Source organism: Trifolium pratense, linkage group LG2 (genome assembly GCF_020283565.1).
Source record: "Trifolium pratense cultivar HEN17-A07 linkage group LG2, ARS_RC_1.1, whole genome shotgun sequence".
NCBI lineage: Eukaryota > Viridiplantae > Streptophyta > Magnoliopsida > Fabales > Fabaceae > Trifolium > Trifolium pratense.
The window spans coordinates 71,233,130-71,249,417 of NC_060060.1; the positions used below are offsets into that span (position 1 = coordinate 71,233,130).

General features: G+C 32.1%; 2 long non-coding RNA genes across 2 annotated transcripts; both read left to right on the top strand.

The window, feature by feature from the left end:
• The first annotated feature begins 4,141 nt into the window (after positions 1-4,141).
• On the top strand, positions 4,142-5,897 carry LOC123911195. Its single transcript, XR_006810395.1, has 4 exons — positions 4,142-4,592; positions 4,840-5,013; positions 5,284-5,511; positions 5,615-5,897. It is a non-coding gene; the product is annotated as an uncharacterized LOC123911195 (long non-coding RNA).
• An 8,279-nt stretch (positions 5,898-14,176) lies between these two features.
• On the top strand, positions 14,177-16,162 carry LOC123911196. Its single transcript, XR_006810396.1, has 2 exons — positions 14,177-14,899; positions 15,944-16,162. It is a non-coding gene; the product is annotated as an uncharacterized LOC123911196 (long non-coding RNA).
• The last annotated feature ends 126 nt before the right edge of the window (positions 16,163-16,288 follow it).

Sequence of the window (16,288 nt, forward strand, 5' to 3'; positions counted from 1 at the left end):
CTTGTTATTTTTCTCTCTTTTCTTTCTCTTCTTCAAGCAAATCTCTCTCTTTTCTTTTACTTTTTTAAACAAATAAGTTACTTTTATTTGTATAAAAGCAAAGGAAAAGAAAATTGAATCCTTCTGGCGTGTATTTCTATGTCCGGATCTTTTTACAACTCTGTTAATTAATTACCGTAAAAGACAAAGGCAAATCTTAATCAATGGATAAAAGGAAAAAAAAATTCTTGACAAAAAAAGAGCGTGAAAAGAAACGAAAAATAGGGGAAAATATATATATATATATATATATATATATATATATATATATATATATATATATATATATAATTTTTTTTTAAAGCTAGATTCCGAACCGGCCGGTTTTTTAAAACCGCCCCCGGTTCGATGGTTTGAGCGGTTCAGGACGGTTCAGAACGGGTTCAAACGGTTTTTTTTTCGGTTCTACAGACTACCGGTTCTTAGCACTCATGCGGACCGCTTCTGTGTCCGGTTCCCGGTCGAACCGGTCGAACCGGCCGGTCCGGTCCGGTTCTTAAAACATTGGATAATACTAATTCAATTTGGTTTTGATTCAAATGAATTTCTCCAGTTATGTTTCCATTGAAATGTTGAACATCATAGATCACTTGATTAGTAGGAGATAACTTATATTCTCTTGATATGCTTGATTAGTGAGAGTTTAAAATTTTATATTAACTCCTTCATAATGTTGAAATTATTTTAATCAAATATAAATAAATATTATAGCCCAGTGTTGGGATCACTATGCCGGTGATCAACACTATTTTGGAGCTGAGGCATTATGTGTAAACATAAATAAATATTATAGCTCAGTGTTGTTAGGATCACTATGCCGGTAATCAACACTATTTTGGAGCTGAGGCATTATGGTATCTTAAGAATCATGTAATTTTTCTGGCTTTGATGCATTTGAGAGAAATTATGTCTAAAATATTGGAACTCGATGTTGATTAGATCATTATACTGCAGTAGTCAACATCATTTGGGAGCTTGGACTTGTGGTATCTTATGGACCATTGAATTTCTCTGGCTTTAATGCATTTGAAAGAAATTGAGGACTGACGAAGAAAATGATAGTATGGTTGAGATCACAAACATATCATTTTCTCGCTACCCTCTAACACAGATGACTAGTCGACGGAGTTTGGTGGTATTTGTAACCATGGAAGGTGTTGTATAAATAATAATATAATTACCGCTATGATTCAATATCATTTAACTTTTGTTGGACGGAGTCTTAATTAGATGTTGCATCTTGGGATCAATGTGGCCACGTTAAAATATATTATCAACCCGAGAGTCATTTTTCAAAATGTTTTATTCAAATTATAAATATACACAATTCATTTTGCCAAAGTGGGAGAATGTTAGAATATTTTCTAATATTTTGTGTGCTGCAATCAATTGTGGGTTTTGATTTTAATAAAAACGGGTTGATGTTGTTGTGATCCATTTGATGATTCTTAAGCCCGATAATTGTGATCAAGAATATTGGGCTTTGGACACTAATTCTGATTTGTGTAGAAACAAAGTGTAGGCCCAACTTCTAGTGTACATGATGGGTAGTATGGCTAGGGTTGTTATCTTATAAATAGATAGGCTAGGTCCCCTTTGGCATCACGACGTTGTCAAGCTACCAATAAGCTGAACGCTCATTTGTTGTCTTCCCCATCAAAGACCTCAAAGACTGGAGCATGTGATTAGGCAGAGGAAGACCTTGTCTAGTATATCGATGTTTTCGATATTGGTGCGCTTCCGGTAACGATGGTTTGTGATTATGATTATCAAGTAAGTGTGTTCTAATTTCATATAATATATCGATCTCTAAATTGTTAATTATTACAAATAGTACTACTAATTCCATCTTAGTTTTCTCTTTTAGGTTGAGTTCCTCCTATTTTCTCACAACAACTCAATAACCACTTTTTAGATAGGGTTGAAAATATAAATAATAAATAAATAAAGTGTATAACCTCACCAATGTGGGACTTGATTTATTTATATTTCCAAATTACACATTAGTATGCTCTAATATTCAATAAGGGACTAAACAAATATAATTTCAATACACACACTAATGTGCTCTTCGTTTCAACAATTCCCCACTTGAATTTATAACAAATATCCAAAATAGCATAGGACGCTTCTATAAGATTGTGCATAAGTAAATGTGTCTATGACTTGAACGTTTGCATACCGATTCAGCAAAAGTGACACTTGTCTTGAACTCTATCTCGGGCCGCACTCAATCTTTTCTTAAGGGTTGAAAATTTATATGAGAAATTTATAGAAGTGGTGATGATGATTATGGTAATTATAATGATTAGAATGATGGTGATGATTATCTTGGATTTATACCGAATGTTTGTTGAAAATAAATGTGCAATAGATGACTTAACTAAGTTTGTATCTCAATAGTGCAGTTAATTTCATTTCTCTTTGGTCGCTTTGTTTTCCAATGACCTTGGTCCATTTTCATAGTTTTTCTTTTTGGCTTGTATATCACCATTTTTTTTGTCCACTAAAATCATTTATATGTGTGTAAATGTGAAACCTATCTATTAAACCATTCTTATGAAGTTATGAAGGTGTAGATGTATCTAGATTATCAGTTGGAATGGACGTGAAGGAACCTGTGAGTTAAAAGCAGAGCAACACAACCAGCATAAAATTGGAGGTTCATACATACTTTCATGAATATGACATGATATCAAATCCCAGTTTGCACATGTTTCTTCGCTTTACATTACTCTGATATGGTTATAGGCAAAAGTCGATATTATTTTGTTAAACCAACATGTATCATGTTCGTTCAAAACTTTCCTAATTATTCAATTTTGTTATTCTTTGGCTCATAAGAACTTAGTGTTATCTTATTGTTAGGAAGCATTTGCTATTGGGCCTAGATTGATTGGGTTTGGCTACTTATGGCCCAACTATTGTAAGCCTATATATAAGGCATTTGTGAAGAATGAATAATGATGGATCATTGATTACCAACAAGTGGTATCAGTTAAGCCTTGATCCAAGACCTGTATTCACGCGCGCTAACTAACTTTCAAGAACTGCAGTTCTCTTCTCCGGTGACAATTCCGGTGACAGTTAGAGTCGTTACGGTGGTTGTTAACCGTCTTCACCGCTTTTCTTGCACAATTTCGCCTTCTGTTCAACTCTTTCTTTCTTCTGCATCGAGTTATCATGGCAGAATCCTCAAATTTCGCTCAACCATCGATCTCAAAGTTCGATGGTTACTATGAACATTGGGCCATGCTTATGGAGAATCTTCTCCGATCCAAGGAGTACTGGACAATGATTGAAAATGGAGTTCTTGCAGCTCCGGCCAATGCAACGGTGCAACAACAACAACTTGCAGATGCAAGTAAGCTCATGGATTTGAAGGTAAAAAACTACCTTTTTCAATCAATTGATCGAACGATCTTAGAAACGATATTGGAACATGACACTGCAAAGAATATATGGGATGCAATGCGACGCAAGTATCAAGGTTCAACCAAGGTAAAACGAGCGCAATTGCAGTCCTTGAGACGTGAATTTGAGATTCTTGAAATGGAAGAAAGTGAATCTGTCACTGATTTCTTTGCAAGAACCCTCAAGATTGCGAACAACATGACTGCACATGGTGAAAGGATGGAACAAGTGACAGTAGTTGAAAAGATTCTTAGGTCAATGACTGAGAAATTCAATTACGTGGTGTGTTCAATCACTGAATCAAATGATGTAACTACTATGTCCATAGATGAGTTACAAAGTAGTCTTCTTGTTCATAAGAAGATAATGAAGGGGAAGAAGAGTCATGGTGTCACTGCTGGTGAGGAGCAAGCTCTCAAAGTTTCCAATGCTGGTAGAGGCACTACAAGAAAATTGTTACTTTGCGACACTTGCATTGCGACCATTAGACCAAAACCGTTGCAATGTGCTAAATTTTAAAATTTTGCAACACCTTATGTGACAGTTAGATGAACCGTTGCAATGTTTTGGCATAATTTTAGAATTTTGTGACAGGTAAGTGGACCATCCCAATGTTTTTGGCTTTGGCGCGCTGTGAAAATTTTGCCCCTTCTTTTATAAATAAAAAATTTACTCACAAATTATTTTTTATTTTATTTTCCTACAGAAACAATATACTATAACTTTTTTTTTGTTTATCTTTCCCCCAACATTTCACAAACCCTCCTCCTGGAAAACAAATCCTCCGCTGAATCGCTAATATGGAACCACAAACCCCTCCGTTGAATCCATAATCGAAGAACCTCAAACTCCTTCACCGTTCTCGTTCGTTCAATCCGTCAATATCTCCGTCGTTCTTCTTCAATTCCTCCACCGTTCTCCTTCAAATCCTCCACCGTTTGTTCACAAATCTGATTTTCTCGACCGTTATTCTCCTTTCAGAAGGAAGAACACTGTGAGATGTTCAATCTGCGTTCACTAATCTTATCCTGACTAATCGTTCACTTTCTTGATCAGGTTTGGCGGATGGAATGAACTCAATGATTCTTACAAGATTCGAATCACATTGAAACTCTGGATGATAAACACTAGCCTTTTTGGTAAGTCTTTATTTGCGTTTGTTTGAGAATTAGTAGTTGTTATTGGCCTCCATGTCAATCATCGTTGTAATTTTTCTTATTCCTATAGTTCCTATATATGTTTTTGAATAGAGTGAAGCTAATAACAAGTATTTTTGGCTTTCTAAACCAGCAACAAGACAAAGTTTAACAATTTTGCAATTTGAACAGTCTTCTTTTGGCTTATGAGTTTTGGAAATTATTCCTAACAATTTTATTAATTTTGCAGTGGGAATGTCAAGTTAACTTGATCATATGGAAGTGTTCTTATGGAAGTGTAGGAACTGTGGTTTGAGTTTTTTTTGAGCTGCTTGAATATCACTTTCTTACTTATTCGTGTCATTTCAATTCTGGTTCTTGTCCTATTGTTTTTGTGGTCCAATGCTCATACCTTTCTTCATAGGTAAGATTCTATGATACTTGTTGATCTATCTATTGAATGTAGACACAATTGTGCATGATAGAATATAAGTTTAATTTTGATTGATACTACTTGTATGATGAATGGTCTTTGGTACATTATTGTAAACTTTTGTCTAGTGCTTGAACCTTATATCTCGATTGAATATTGGTATGTTTGTTAGTGCATAATAAGATTTATTGATTGATCTAAGTTAGGCCAACATTTTTGCGGATTATATAAATAAATCAGAACATATAAATGATTCTACAGGGACCTTTAAAAGGTTAAAGATGCAAGAACTTGTAGCCAAGTTAGGGTAAAAATTGAACTGTGAAAAATGGTGGTGATTGAAGAAAGTTGAAGGAAGGAATAAGGACTAAGGAAGGAAAAGAAAAACACTTGAAGGACATTATGTACTTTTAGTGGCATGGATGTGAAATAAATCAGTGGAATGGAAGTGAAGTAAAGTTTCCAGCATGCTACTAGATGGAAGATAAGGTGGGGGGGCATGAACTATGCAATCTTATGCCATGAACTAAGTCAATTTGTACATCTCAATTCGTTATTTTAAGTATGCTAATATATACTTATTTTTTTTCAGGTAACCGAATAAGAAGGGTCAAACGATGGTAGGCGTTTCTGAGTCTAGTTAACACTAATTAAGGATTATGAAGCAACATCACATACTACGGATATTTAGATATTTTTTTAACTTATTTTGACATAGTGTTATGTTTAACCACTCTACTAATATTTATGTTTTAGTTTTTGAAGGTTTGGACTACCATTAGTTTCTTTCATTTGGAACTTTGTGTACTTGAATTAAATTTTTGATGTATGGATCTTGTCACTATTGAATGAATTATATAAATGAGATTAAGTTATTTATATTTATATATTTGTGCATTTAAATTTTTTTACTCTTGTATGAATATTGTAATTGTTCTTAAATAAGCCATCAAAATGAATAAAAAATATTTTTTTTAAATAGTGAATAAAAAATGTTTTAAATTAATTTAAAAAAAAAAAAAACAAGTCTGCGACGGTTTTGTAACCGTTGCACCATTAATTTAGTGTTATGTGGGGAAAAACATAGCGACGGTTTGAAACTGTTGTAACAACGATTTTCAGAACTGTTGCAAAGTTCTCTTGCGACACACAAATCAGCAATGGTTTGGCAACCGTCGCAAATGTACAATTGCAACAGTTTCAACCGTTGCAAATTGCAATTTTAACTGTCGCAAAGTGCTTATTTTCTTGTAGTGATGGAGAGGTCGTAATTATTCCTCAAGAGGGAGAGGGAGAGGAAGACAGAGTAAAGAACATGTAGAGTGCTATAAGTGTCATAAACTAGGACAGTATAAGAATGAGTGCCCTGACTGGGATGCAAGTGCAAACTATGCTGAGTTTGGTAGTGAAGAAGAAATGCTTCTAATGGCATTTTCTGACATGAACACTGAATACAAGTATGAGGCATGGTACCTTGACAGTGGCTGCAGCAATCATATGGTTGGCAACAAAGATTGGCTGTTTGAACTTGATGAAAGTTTTAGAGAATCAGTGAAATTGGGGAATGACTCAAAGATGGCTGTAATGGGCAAAGGTAATGTGAAATTAAACATTGAAGGAAGAATTCATGTGATTACTGATGTATACTACCTTCCTGGCTTAAGCAACAATCTACTTAGTATAGGCCAATTCACTAGTACAGAAAACACTTTTTACATCTGGCCAAAACCCCATTTTACATCTGAACCAAGTCAGAGGTAGACGTACAAGATGTAGTAAGTTTACGCTTTTTACATCTGACATTCGCCAGATGTAAAATTATCCCCTTTTACCTCTGTTCTCGTGTTTTAGCTGACCAATTTTTTTTTTAATTAAATTGGACCTTTTACATCTGACCAAGTCCAGCAGATGTGAAATAGTAACTTTATTTAATTTTTTTTCTTTCAAAATCCTGCGTTTTTTTTTTTTATATTTTAAATCCTATTTTGTAATTAAAAAAAACTAAAATAGCATTACAATTCAACATTCAACCAAAATACAATTACATAATATGATAAAATGTTATTAAAGCAAAATACCAAGTCATTATAACTCAAGCAAAATAGCAAGTCATTCATCCAAAATGTTATAACATTCAAGCAAAATACCAAGTCATTACAATTCAAAACATCATAATTAATATGAATCCACTGTAACATCACACAAATTAACCTAGCTAGCTCCTAAGCCTCATCATCGACAACATCATAATCTACCTCGGGATTGTATAGGTCAAGAAAACAAGTTGCCCAGCTGTTTCGCAATTCATACAGCTCCTCCTCTATTAATGACGTGGGATCATCGAACACCTACAATATGTATACATGATCAACTTATTCATACTACATGATCTAAAATCGAAAAAAATGCAATAATCCAGGATCTAAATAATCTAGACTTTCATAATTGATGCTAAGATTAGTGGCATCTTTAGATACTATATACAGTCACTCTTACTAATTACTCTTACAGGATACTATTTTTACACATCCTGGATTAATATAGTCAAGATAATGCAGAAAACTAACGCAGAAAAATAATAGCCTGAAAGACACATTACTTCCATCCATATATGCAGAAAACTGTATAACACTAATGCAGAGAACTGCAGGAAACTAATGCAGAAAAATAATAGCCTGAAAGACACATTACTTCCATCCATATATGCAGAAAACTGCATAACACTAATGCAGAAAAATGTTCGGCCTGAAAGACACACTAATGCAGAAAACTAATGCAGAAAACTGGAAACTGCATAACACTAATGCAGAGAACTGGAAACAGCCATATATGCAGAAAAAAAGCAGCAATCAAGACAAAAAATAATACCTCCATCCAATTCTTTGTAATACTAATGGTGACAATGTCAAGCATGTTCTTCATTACATAATATTCACAGTCATTACTGTTAGGTTGTATCCTTGTCTACATATAAACGACATTTAGTTAATACATAAATAAATATCAATCATGTGTTATGAACGTAAATAAATATTAAAATTTACACCACACTTACTTTGGGAAAAATCCATGTAGTCTTCTTTCTATTACCAAAAGTTGCCAATTGATGAACATTAAAAGCACTAGAAAAATTTAAAAATCAACAAAGTTTTAATAGGCAGGAAGTGGACGAACAGAGGCAAACAAAAGGCAAACTAATTAAAATAATAACTTACTCTGTAAAAAAATTCTTCGCTGCCTTAGGTATCTTACGGTGTAATGAACAAAGACAAACTATAACATTGTCCTTATGACACATAATTATTAATTGCCAATGCCCGCTGTACACGTGAAAGAATGAGGTGAATCAAAACATTGTAATGAGGTGATGACAGAATGAATAGCAAGTGAAGTGAATCAAAACTAAAGGTTTAAATCAGAGCTTACTCCAAAAGATGTGGTGCTAAGTAGCACACTTTGTTTAGATCACGCAAATGATTTTGCAAGTTCTAGAAAATAAACAAATTCATGGATACTCTCATAAGATATAAAAAGATAATGGCAATATAGTGGAAGTATTTGATGTAAATTCTCACTGACTTCGGTATTTGAAAGTTGAATCAATTATCTCGCAAAATACTATCTTCCTTACTTGACTCTGTCTCTCGAACTTCCGCACTTTCATCAGCAATCATCTTTAGTGTATATATATCTTTGGATTAAGGCGTGAAATTCAGATAATAAAAATCTAATTGTTAACTCATAATATCTCTTTTTCATACAACATTAATTATATTTCTTAATTTGAATAATTTGGTCAAAGTAACTTACATTTTGGAACGGAGGGAGTATAAGAGAAGATATATTCCCTCAAGTCCTATATATAAGATATTCATTATAGAATTGATGTATGTAAACAATAGGCTTAATTAGTTAAATGGTCACTTAAAGACATTTTAGGTTTCACAATGATCCCTTAAAGAAAAAAATGTCAACTTTGGTCCCTTAACTATATGACCGTTAGTCACAATAGTCATCTCCATTAATTTGTTTTTATATGAACCGTTTGATCATTTTGTTAAAAATGCAATGGTAGGATTTGCAGGTCTACTGAATGTAATGGTGAACCATCATCAAGTAAATATATCTTTTCTTCTGCATCTTCTTCTCTCTCTTATCCTTCATGTTCATCAACAACTTCATAAAAAAAATATAATCCTTAAATTGGTAAGAGGTATTAGACGAACCCCAGCCACCGAGATCCCAGACTCGAGAGGGAAAAATTGATGTCCTACTCTCATACCTTCCGCCGGCACCGGATTTACTTGGCTAGATAAAAACAAATCACCATCCCATCTCCAATCATTGAAATTCCATTCTCTAGACCTCTTTTCCATACCACTCAATTCAGATGAACCACCAATACCATAAAAATAAGGGATAAATATGTTTTTGGTCCCTATAGTTTTCTAGAATTTTCATTTTAGTCTCTGAAGATTTTTTTCACACTTTTTAGTCCCTAAAGTTTCTTAGAATTTTCATTTTAGTCCTTACTTTTCATTCAACTCGTGCATACCATTTTAAATTTTAAATTTTTTTTTGCGATCATGTTTAGTACATTATATGAATCTCTGTTATAAAAATTTAAATTCTTTTAACAAAAGATGAATTTAATATGAATTTTTTAGTTTTTTGCACATAAAAATTCATAAATAATTCATCTGATGTTAAAAAATTCTAGTTTTTTTATCGGAGATGTTCTTATAATATTATAAACATGAATACAAAAAATCATTCAAAAATGTGAAAGTATACACAAGTTGAATGAAAAGTATGGACTAAAAACATTGACGGAAAAAACTTCAGGGACTAAAAAGTGTGGAAAAAAAATTCAGGAACTAAAATGAAAATTCTGAAAAATTATAAGGACCAAAAACATGTTTAACCCTAAAAATGATAACCTTCACCACCCAACAATTTAATTAAAAGTACAAAATTAACAAATTAAAGTAGAAAATTAACAACACAAATCAAAGTTACTAAGCTTCAATTTATCCACAACAATCCAAAAAAAATCAACATCTTGTGCTTTAACAATGTTTTTAGGATTTGGGTTTTTTTGGATTTAGATTCACATGAAAAACTTTGATTTTGGATTTTAATTTTCTCAGATATGAGTTTTGGTTGAAGGTTTATGAAGATGATGATAAATGTGAAAAAGAAATTTAGAAAGAAGATGAAGAAATAGAGAAAAAGTTTAGTTGATAATGGTGCATTATTAGATATAGTGTACGTTCAAAATTCAATGGCTATTTTTTTTCCTATAAGATCAAATGTCTTAAATTAAAAGAATTATTGAGATCTATGGTGGACCACATGCAATAGTGGTCCACTTAATACATTTGGTGTTAAAAATTAATAGAAAGGACCATTGTAACTAATGGTCATATAGTTAAGGGACCAATCCGGATCTTTTTTCTTTAAAGGACCATTATGAAACATAAAATGTGTTTAAGGAACCATTTAACTAATTAACCATAAACAATATTATAGTCTAGATACTAAAGGGAGTAGTTTTTAAATTCATTGAGGATCTAATGTAATTAGTCTATATTATAGGCTAGATACATTGAGAATTCTCAATGTATCTAAAAAGTAGATGTTCTCAATGTAGTCAAACAGGTCATTTATTTTGGACAGAGGGAGTAAGTCTTTTTTGACTAAGTTAAATACTACTCCCTCGAGTTCTAAATACTCTGGTCCTGTATATAAGAAAAAATTTACTAGTTTTTATATTCATTATAGAATTGATATATTTAAACAATATTATAGTCTAAATACATCATTTTTATAATGAATCTAAATAGTGAAAGTTTTCTTATACTCCCTGTAGTCCTAATTATAAGAGAACTTTTACTATTTAGGTATATTAAAATGCTAATGTATCTAAACTATAATATAGTCCAAATACATTTGTTTTCCAATGTACCAAAAAAGTGGACTATATAGGATTAGAGAGAGTGGTTTTTAAATTCAAAGATAATCTAATGTATTTACTCTATATTATAAGCTATATACATTGAATTCTCAATGTATCTAAAATGTAAATAATGTAGTCAAACAAGTCATTTATTTTGGGATAGATGGAGTAAGTCTTTTTTTTGACTAAATTAAATATGACTCCCTCGAATCAGATTCTCAATGTATCTAATATATTTAGTATATATTATAGGCTAGATACACTGAATTGTCAATGCATCTAAAAAGTAGATGTTCTAGTGTGTGTTTACATGTGATTATTATTTGTTGTTTTTCTTCTCATTCACCTATAAAAAGCACACTTCTTTGTTCTTCAATTCATCAGTATTCCAACAATAAGCATAGCAGTAAGATATGGCGCACAAAGTTGTTCTCTTTCTCCTCCCTTTTGTCTTGCTCTTCATCATTGTAAGTGTTTACTTGCATACAATGCATTCATGCTTATCTCTTTACATTTTTTTTTTGAAACGGCTATTTCCGGTTTTGATAATTTATTTATAGTAATTCGTCATTATTTTTCATTTTTTTGTCACGCTCTTGATTATTGTGAGTTTACGTGCATGCATGTTATATCTTTACATTTACAGTTTTCATCATTTTAATTAATGTTACTCTTCATCATAATGAGTTTATAATTTATAATTTGAGGTTGCTAACTTACTCCCACATTTTTAGGTGGGAGGAAATTTATAATTTATAATTTAGCAAGTATACTCCACTTAGTTTTTACTAAAATGTCATCTTTTATTTTAAAAATAGCATTTTCAAAAAAGAATACTTTTGTAATTTCCATTTATTTTTATATAAAAAACATATAAGAACCTCTTCTTTGTTAATAATTACCGTTTTTTTCTATAACAGCTTTCTCGCTATCTTTTTCAATTTATTTTGTTAGTTTTTTTTTGTCAAAAAAAAATTATTTGCAAATGATCATTTTGTGCATAATACCAGGAACGAAACTACTATATATTCTTTAACCTTTTTTATTACCATAATTATGGTTGGTATTATTGAGTAAGAAAAAAGAGTCGGTGGATTTAAGTAAGTCTCACAATAATTAACACAAAAAAAATCTCACAAGTAGAATATCACTGCCCGCAAAAATGTAAGAAACGGTTATGATGTTTTTTTTTTAAAAAAAATAACAAACTTAAAAAATTACCCTTTTATTTAAAATTGGTTTTAACAATAGAAAGTGGGCTTTTGGTAAATAACAAGTGGGAGTATATGCTTGCTAACTTACTCCCACATGTTTTAGGTGGGAGTAGCCCCTTTATAATTTATCTTAATTCATAGTTATTTTTTGGCAAATGCTAACTAGTGCACCTGATGCATTAGTTAAGAGTATATATATTTGAACTTTTTTTATTTAAAGTTGTATAGTCAAACACTTTCTTTAAAAATCTAAATTTTGATTTTCTCAATATAAATATTATTTTTTTTAAAAATTTCTTAATGTTAAGAATATAGTTTGATAGTTAATCAACTAGAGTTAGTTGATAGATTATCAAGTTAGTTAGGAGGTTAGAATGTTAGTTAGGGAGTTAGTTACTCCAAATAATCCTATAAATAAGCCATCCTTTGTACATTTTATTCATTCTTTTATTCATTCAATATGAATTTCTATGAGTATCTTCCTCATGAATACTCTTATGCACTCTATCTTGCCGACATCTATGATCTTTATCCCTTCGATTCCATGATTCATAATATGGTATCAGAGTCTATCCTAGATCCATTTGTTGTTTGTTGTGGAGACCTCCCATATTTGGGCCACCCGTTGTTGTTGATCCCACGTTCCAGCTTGTTCAGTTCTGGACGTGAGGGGGTGTGTTAGAAGTCCCACATTGGCTAGAGATATGGCAAAGATAGCCTTTATAAGTGTAGTGCAAACCTCAACTCTCAAGCTAGCTTTTGTGGTTGAGTATAGGCCCCTAAAATTCTAATACTTAATTAGTGTTGGGTGCACTAATTAGCAACACCCTTATTTTTTATCCTTGTGCTGCTCTTGATCATCGTTTTTACTTGCATGCATTTTTGTATCTTTATTCTTTACATTTCAATTTACATTTATTTATCATATCCATCATCACTAGCTCATTTTCATCTTTATTAGCAATTGGGCTCGTTGAATTTATATTGCATGCATGCGTTAATATCTTCCTCTTAAGTTGTTTTTATGCCCATTATATGTTTGATTTTGTAAAATGATGTTTATACTTGTATTGAAATTCAAAATAGTATATTTTATTTACTTTGTAAATATGTTCTCTATTTTTATTTTCTAAAATATTTTTTAATTTACCTTTTTAATAATAAAAAAAAATATATAACACTTTTAGAATGAATATATATATATATATATATATATATATATATATATATATATATAAAATATATATAACACTTTTCACACAAACTAAACGGGCCTACATTATTCGTTATTTAAAATATGCTATTATACAAAATGAATTTATCTTCATTGTGCAGTAAAATATGTATCTCATAATAAAACATTTGTGTTTGTATATGTGATCATATATATATATATATATATATATATATATATATATATATATATATATATATATATATATATATATCATCCGAAACATGTAGTTAAATTGTTATTCTCTAATACTTATTTATTCAATTGCATTGTAGAATGACCACAGAAGTTTTGCCAGAGATATGAAGATTCAGCAAGAGAATGAAAAACAAGCTGATCAACCTTATCTTGATGGCTGTGTAATATCCCGACTTTAATTAATAGAAGAATATTAATTAGAAGTAAATTATTGAAAACTAGTTAGAAATAAGCGAACAAGTGTAAGAAAGTAATTATAAGATGCAATGCAAGTACACTTTGGAAATAAGAGAAGGGTAAGGTGGTAATTACACGTAAAGTTACATATGTTGGTATTATTAAATGAATAATGCTAGCAATACACTCTTTAACAAACACACTCTAACACACTCTCTTTTATTGGTTGAAATTCACATGGGTCCCATAAAAAAATGTGGACCCATATAACTTTTATGGGACCCATATAAATTTTAATCAATAAAAGAGAGTGTGTTAGAGTGTGTTTGTTATTGGAGTGTGTTGCTAGCACTCCTCATTATTAAATAGGAACCAAAGTGGACTTTCAATTCATTCATTTCCCAAAATCAGTATACTCTCATCTCTCTTTCTCTCACGCCAAGTTCACCACCACCATCCTCATGTCGTTTCCACTACAAGCTATCTTCTACAAGCCTTGCATGATCTCTACCTCACGAACCCAATTTTCAATGAAGCATTTTAAGAAAGACTGCAACTTTATTCTTCTAATTTCTTTGTGGACCGAAATATAACCCAAAGCCTTAATCCATCACCTACTTGAAATTAGGTCCTTGCATGTGTAAATCAACACCTCAACTTATCAATTGAAGTCATCAGGAAGTCAAGGTAACCCATCAAACACCCTATTTCTCTTCTTCAAGGTTCAAGCTCAAGTTTATTAGAAAGGGTTGTGTTCTGTTACATGAGTGTTGGGTGGAATCAAGACATGATTACATGTTAAAATGAAAAACTGGAAGCTGAGAAACAAGAATTAAGAAGAGCTGAGTTTGAATGAAATGGAAGGTCAGAGCTGTGTATATAAAGAGAAATTGGAAGGAGTTTGTGAAATTCGTAGTTAGGACAGACGTCCAATCAAAAGTCGAGAAATGAGGTCAGTAGCTATTTTTGAAGTTGGTGCTCCGATGCAGAATTATGCAGAAAATTCTGATTATGGGTTTAAAGTATTTCAGTTGCAAATTATGCGTTTCGGCGAGCTCTAGAAGTGTCGCTGGTATTGTTCAAGCTTCTTTTCAGGTGGGTTCCCTTAGAAATCTTCACTATTAAATAGAATAGATCCATTAGTTTCCCCAAATTTATCTATGAATGATAACCTTAAGAATGTCATGTTACTTTAGGATTTAACTCATAAAATGGATTAAATAAATAAGTGAAACAAGCCCTTGCATGTGTGATATGACTGTGATCTGTGGAATTTAGTTTAAACCATGAACACATAAGTTGGATTGTATATGGACTGTTTTTAAATTATGCAGGTCTGTGTGTTGAGCCGGTCTTGAACCGACGCATGCTTCCCCTTAACTAAAAATATGTATTTCTGGGCTTTATGAGTCGGTTCACGTGAAGCATGAACTGGTGCATAATTCCCAAGATGCATTTTTAAAACCTGGGTTGTTTGCAGCGGTGCATAACTACCTTGAACCGGTGCAGCCTGAGGATAGTTTATGAAAAACCTTGCGGCTTATGTATTGGAGGATTATACCAACTATTTTATTCAAATAAAACCCCTCCGACATATAAATCATTTTATAAATATAACAAGTGACTGAATTCCACGAACACGGTTCCCTCACATGCCTTAAAATCAATTAAGCTCAGGAATTAGACAGGAACATCAGGAAAGTTAGTAATTACCCGGGAGGGAATTCATGGGCAGGATATCAATCAGGATTATTAAGTTAAGTTAAGAAAGTCAATCAATTATGGTGGTTACTTATGTACCACGTTATGGGATTCGTTAGAATCCAATCATGTTATGATTGTGAGCTTCAGCCGTGTCGATGTACATTATTATCGCAGACGGACATGTCAGGCCTCTGAGACCGGCTCACCTCAGAGTGCCTTTGTTATGAATAAAACGAACAAGATAAATAATGTGTTACACCTTTATGTATTACGTTATGAAATTATGTTATGTAAATCATGTTTAGAGATTGACTATCAGGATCAGAGAACTATTAGTTCATCAGTTGCCCCCGGTGTAGATACCAATAGTAACTGGGTAGTAGGAATCCACTGAGACGAAGTGACTGTTCTCATCCCCCACTTATTTGATTTCAGATAAACAGGTTGATCGAGATATAATGGTTTGCAAGCATGGAGTTCAGATACTTGGATTATGCTAATTGAGCTGACGTCATGTTATCTTATATTTTGTATAAGATTTAGTTTCTTTATGTTTTTAGTTGTTAGCTCAGTTTAGTATTAATCTCTTGGATTTTGTAATCCTATTTATGTATTCGGACGATATGTAATGAAAATTTAATGTTTCCCGATTCAGTTATCTACACTCTTGTCGATATTCTAGATAAATTGATATGGGGTGTTATAGGCTGGTTGAAAGATAGCCAAGCAAAGTCGACCTCCAACGCCAATCCAGCTTATCTTGATGGTTGGTTAAAAGAT